We start from the raw sequence: 6,000 nt of genomic DNA on the forward strand, positions 1-6,000 counted from the left end.
TGGGTGGCTCAGTGGGTTAAGCCTCTGCCTTTGGCTCAGGTCATAATCTCAGGATCCTGGGATCGAGCCCCACATCAGGCTCTGCGGGACCTGCTTCACCCCTCTCTCTCTGCCTGCTGCTCTGCCTACTTGTGATCTCTCTCTGTCAAATAAATAAATAAAATCTTTTTTTAAAAATGAGTAGGAAAGACTTAGATACACTCTCACCATAAACTTCCCTCCAGGCACAGTGTCAGGCAATCAGGAGGGAATCCCCAACTCAATTTCATTAAGATCGGTCCTCACTGAGGAGAGCCAGCTTCTTTCTGAAAATTAGAGGATTTGGATCACACATCTGATAGTCAATGGGGCTTGCATTCACAGCAAAGAACTAGTTTTTAAATAGGCTCTGATGAAGTCCACCTGCCCCCACCCCTTGAGCCCTATATATGGGCTCAGCACAGAGGGAACAGATAAAAATGCTCATCTCCCAGTTTCTCTCCAAAAGGGGCTTAATTTCCAAACTTTCATACTACTGCCTGAGAGTGAAGCTTCTAATAAGCCTGCATCTAGTTGCTAACTGTCATCCTTCCCTTTGGGATACTGTCAGGTCTTGGCACACCTTCAGTTACTGAGAGCCACTAAGAACAAAAATGGTAGTTTGGGCAATCACAAAATTTTGAGAGGCAACAAGGAACTCAGGCCAGGCTGACTGGCAAGGTTTATCTCTTGCACAAGACCAGTCTCTCTAGTGGGAGATGTGTCTGTCTTATGCAATGCACAAAAACCAACACAGAGAGTCAAGGAAAATGAAGAAAGAGTAGAATATATTCCAAAGAAAAGAAAAAAATAAATTCCTAGATATAAATTGAAATGAAATGGAGATAAGTGATCTACCCAATAAAGAGTTCAAAATAACAGTCAGTGGGGTGCTGAGTGGCTCAGTCAATTAAGCATCCAACTCTTGATTTCAGCTCAGGTCACAATCTCAAGGTCATGAGATCAAGCCCCGTGTTGGGCTCTGCACTAAGTGTGGACCCAGCTTGAGATTCTCTCTCTCCCTTTGCCCCACCCTCACACTCTCTCTCTAAAACAAATAAGTAAATCTTTTTTAAAAAATAAGTCATAAGTCAGAACAATGCATAAACAAACTGAGAATTTTAACAAAGAGATAGAAAATATAAAAAAGTACCAAACAGGGGTGCCTGAGTGGCTCAGTCTGTTAAGCGTACAACTCCTGGTTTTGGCTAGGGTTATGGTCTTAAGGTCATGAGATCAACCTTGTGTTGGACTCCACACTCACAGTGGAGTCTCTTGTCCCTCTCCATCCCCCTCTGCTCCCTTCCTCATGTTCTCTCTCTCAAATGAATAAAATTTAAAAAGCTTTTTTTAAAGAAAAGTGTCAAATGGAAATCACAGAGCTGAAGAATACAATAACTGCACTGAAAAATGTAATAGAAAAATCACCAATCGTAGAGGAAATAAGGAGGAAGAAAGGAACAAAGTAACTATAAAACAGCTGGAAAATAATTAACAAAACGCAGTAGTTCAGTTTGCAAGTGCATACTACCAGTAATTACTTTAAATGTAAATGGAATAAATTCTCCAATCAAAAGACATGGAGTGGCTGAATGGGCAAAAAAATAAAATTCAACTATATGCTACCTACAAGTTACTCACTTCAGCTTAAAGGACACACATAGACGGAAAGCAAAGCGATGGAAAAATATATTCCATGCAAATGGAAAATAAAAGAAAGCAGCAGTAGTTACAGCTACATTAGACAAAATAGACTCTAAGCCAAAATCTGCAACAAGTACCAAAGGTCATTGTATAATATAGGAGCGAATCCTTCAAAAGGATATGTTGGAATGTTGAAATGCTTGGGGCACCTGGGTGGCTCAGATGGTTGAGCGTCTGCCTTTGGCTCAAGTCATGATCTCCAGGACCTGGGATTGAGCCCCAGGTCTGGCTTCCAGCTCGCAGGGAGTCTGCTTCTCCCTCTGCCTCTCCCCCTGCTTGTGCTCTCTCTGTCACTCTCTCAAATGGATAAATAAAATCTTTTTAAAAAATGTTTATGTACACATAAACAGAACACATAAACAAAGCAAACATTAACAGACCTGAAGAGAGAAATAGGCATCAACACAATAATAGCAGGGACTTTCAATACTGCACTTTCAACAAAGCATAGGTCATTCAAACAAACAAAAAAAAAAACCAATAAGGCAACACTGGACATTGTTCGTGGTTGTTTTCACAAAGTAGCAGAAAGGAACATCAGCAAAGAATGAACACTTCCCAGATAGAATTGCTTACTTGAGAGAGCAAATCAGTCAACCACTGCAGCTAAAAGACATCACCTGTGATCAATTGTAAGCATAGCTCTACCATCCTGTTTGTGATACTAATTGTTATGACTTTGTTAAATCAATATTTGCTAAGAAAATCCCTGGTGAGCCACAGTTCAACAAAAGATCATAAGAAAATTGAGATATAGAAGTTGATTATTCACAGGTTCTGGAGAATGTACAAGATCATCTTGGACCACACATTTTCTGCCACTCTCCACTTCACTGCAGAATATTGCCTATTCAGAATGCTACTGAGGCTTCCCATCCCAAAGTGCAAACTCCAAAAGAAACAACCAGAATCTCAGAGCATTGCTCATTAAAGCTGGTTTGAGGTGCCTCAGATGTTGTTTCTGGCTGTTAATTGCCCCACAGAGGGTAAATTCCCCCAGTGGGTATTAGACCAGGTGTATTTCCTGATCCTAAGCACAGACCCAGCTACTGACTATTAGGAAAATTGGCTAAGATTTTCATAAGTCCATTCATTAATGGTAACTCTCACCTAGTGTGGGCTCCCAAGGTACCAGGCACTGCCTTTAGAAGAAGGAGCCTCTGCTTCTCTGACCCTTGTATTTGTGGATGGACACCAGAACTCAGAGTCCTAACCAGGATAATTGGGGCACCTTTACTCAGGAAGTCATGGCTTCTTGCAAAGGCAAGTATGACTGGGACCATGTCCTTCTGTCACTGTATACCTTGCTGCTGTCACACTGCATTCCCTGACCTTATGGGATATCACAAGTCTCATGGCACAAGTTCTAATGGTCTGATATAAATACTCTTGGCTCTATTAGACACTCAAGTTACAGTAATTCCAGGTAACCCTTCTAAATTCCCCAAGGGAACTTCATACAGGCTATAAGACATAGCAGGTAAAACTGTAAAGAGAGTACAAACTAAGCTACATGTGTCTGTTAGCACCATATTTCTAAGACAGTTACCAACGATGATGGCTCCCTAGCTCTCTTCCTAGTGTAGATATGGATTTCCTCACTCATCCACAAACCTGGTGGGGTAAACCTAAATTTCTGGGCTTTCTTATGGGAGCTGCCAAATGGGAACCTATTCAAATGCTTCCTCTAGTGAAAATAGTAAATACACCGCAATACTGGCTGAAGGAAGATACAGAAGGCTTTTGGCTCATCATTAAAGTTATGCTGGACACCAAGGTCATTAGGCTCACCATCTCCCCCCTTTAATAACTCTATCTAGCCAGTTTTAAATCCATCCACCAATGAATGAAGATTATCAATGGACTATTAAAAATTGACTCGTGCCAGACAGACTCTCTTTTGCTATCCTGCACACTACTCCCTTGCAGTATATTCAATAAGCTTCTATCTCCTTAAAAAAATTTTACTATTAACAATTTAGTATTAAAAGCACAGGTTCTAGCAATTATAGCTCTCATTCCCAATATTATAAACATGATAGATGACATCCAAAGGACTCAGAGCCCCTACTTTGCTGTCCAAGATTTAGCCAACGTGTTTTACCTGGTCTCCATAACTGAAGACCCACACCTCGATTTGCTTTCAGTTTTGAGGGCACCCAGTATAATCTTAATGAGCTCCTTAGGGATTATCTAAACCGCCTCTCCATCACATATACCCTAAGCAGACAATTTGTAATTTCACTCAAACTAACACGCTGCTGCCTTTAACATCATATAGATGACATTCTATCGTGGAGGTCCTCTGAGGATATCATCCAGGAAGACTTACACCTCGTACCACAACACCTACAGCAGAAAGGATGGACGAGTACCCTACATAAGACCCAAGGACTGGCCACTTCTATTAAGTTTCTTGACATGGTGCTCAGCTGAGGCTGCGAAATTCCTCTTACTATAAAACATCAACTCCTTGGGGTGCCCGGGTGGCTCAGTTGGTTAAGCGTCTGCCTTTGGCTCAGGTCATGATCCCTGGGTCCTTGGATGGATCCCCACATCGCATCAGGCTCCTTGCCAGCCGAGGATCCTCTTCTCCCTTTCCCTCTGTTGCTCCCCCTGTTTGTGCTCACTCACTCTCTGTCAAATAAATGAATAAAGTCTTTTTTAAAAAAAATCAACTTCTCACAATGAAGCCTCCCATTACACTATGGCAGGCACAGTGCATATGAGGTCTTTTCATCTTTGGACAACATGTTCCACACGCATCCATATTGCACAGAACTATAACGCCATTACGTGCAAATCAGCTTCTTTCTTTTTTTCTTTCTCTCTCTCTCTCTCTCTCTCTTTTTGGTTAAAGATTTTATGTATTAGAGAGAGAGCTCACACACACAAGTGCATGCAGGGGTAGGGTGAGGGATGCGAGGAGAACAAGAAGGAGGGGCGGGGGAAGAGAGAGAGACCAGCAGACTCTCCGCTGAGCACAGAACACAACACAGGGCTCAATCCCAGGACCCCAAGATCTTGATCTGAGGCAAAGGCAGACACTTAACCAACAGAGCCACCCAGGTGCCCCAAAATCAGCGTTCTCTACTGGGGAGTATCTCAACAAACTGCATCATGGCTGGGCCAACAAGACAAGCAGCAGACCCTGCTTTAGTCCTTGGAGGCTCACACTTCTGAACTGAATCACTGGTGATGCTTCATTACACCTCACAGAGTCTCTGGACTAAGTGTGGCTCTACCTGGCTGCCCATGGGGTTCTGCCCAATAGCAGTCAGGTACATGACACTTAAGCACCAAGTTTTGGTAACCTACTGAACCCTTTTAGAGAAAAAGATATTAACAGGCTCCCAGCTTCACACACCAAGTTCCCATCTTGCCTTGGTTTAAGGTTTCAGCACAAGAGACTTAGCCTGACCACTGATGCCTCGCTGTTAAAAGGGAATTCATAATTTTAGGAACGTGCTAAACTTGTTATCAAGGGTTTTTCCAAATTACAGGACGATGTGGCTTCCCCCATGCTTAGCCCTTTGTCCACTGACATTGAAGTGCAGCTAGAGGCAATTTCACTGCCAGCCCCTCTAATAGTTTGGGGAGCACTCTGGGAGCAAAGTGCCTAACATGGAAAGGGGATGGGCAGCAACAGCATTGTCCACAATGCCACCTGCTGAAAGACTGATGCATATCATCTTGCTAGCTGCATATCCCTAGTGCAGGGGAGCTCTCCTAGCTCAGCCAAATGGGAAGACTGGTGACAGCATGCCTAATTCTAAAACAGGCCATAAAAATGAGACTGTCACGAGCACGCATTTTTACTGACCCCTGGATCGTAGCCAATAGGCCCATAGCCTGGTCTGGACAGTAACAAAAGGGATAATTTCATGATTCAGGGAAAGCCTATTTGGATTATCTCTACTTGGAAATACAGAGCCAACTCTCATATGCCAGTGATGGTCTCTGCACACATGCCAACAAACACCAGGAACACATTATAGTAACACTGTAGACTTCTTACCCAAATTACACATGTTCCAAGGCCCTGCATGAGCCACCTCCCAAATTATCAGACGCAGTTCTGGGCACAACTATTCCTCCAGAGATGCCATACCCACTAGCAGAGTGGGCCCATGTTCCAACAAGCCATAGGGGAGTTACAGCACTCCCTGACTGGGTCTATTGTCATTACGTCCCCCTCACAATGATAATAGGCCCAATCAGTGAGTGTCCCTCTTTGCTCCCAAAGAAAATTCTGGAAGGTTCTGGAAGACATGTATC

Source organism: Meles meles, chromosome 10 (genome assembly GCF_922984935.1).
Source record: "Meles meles chromosome 10, mMelMel3.1 paternal haplotype, whole genome shotgun sequence".
In the NCBI taxonomy this organism is placed as follows: domain Eukaryota; kingdom Metazoa; phylum Chordata; class Mammalia; order Carnivora; family Mustelidae; genus Meles; species Meles meles.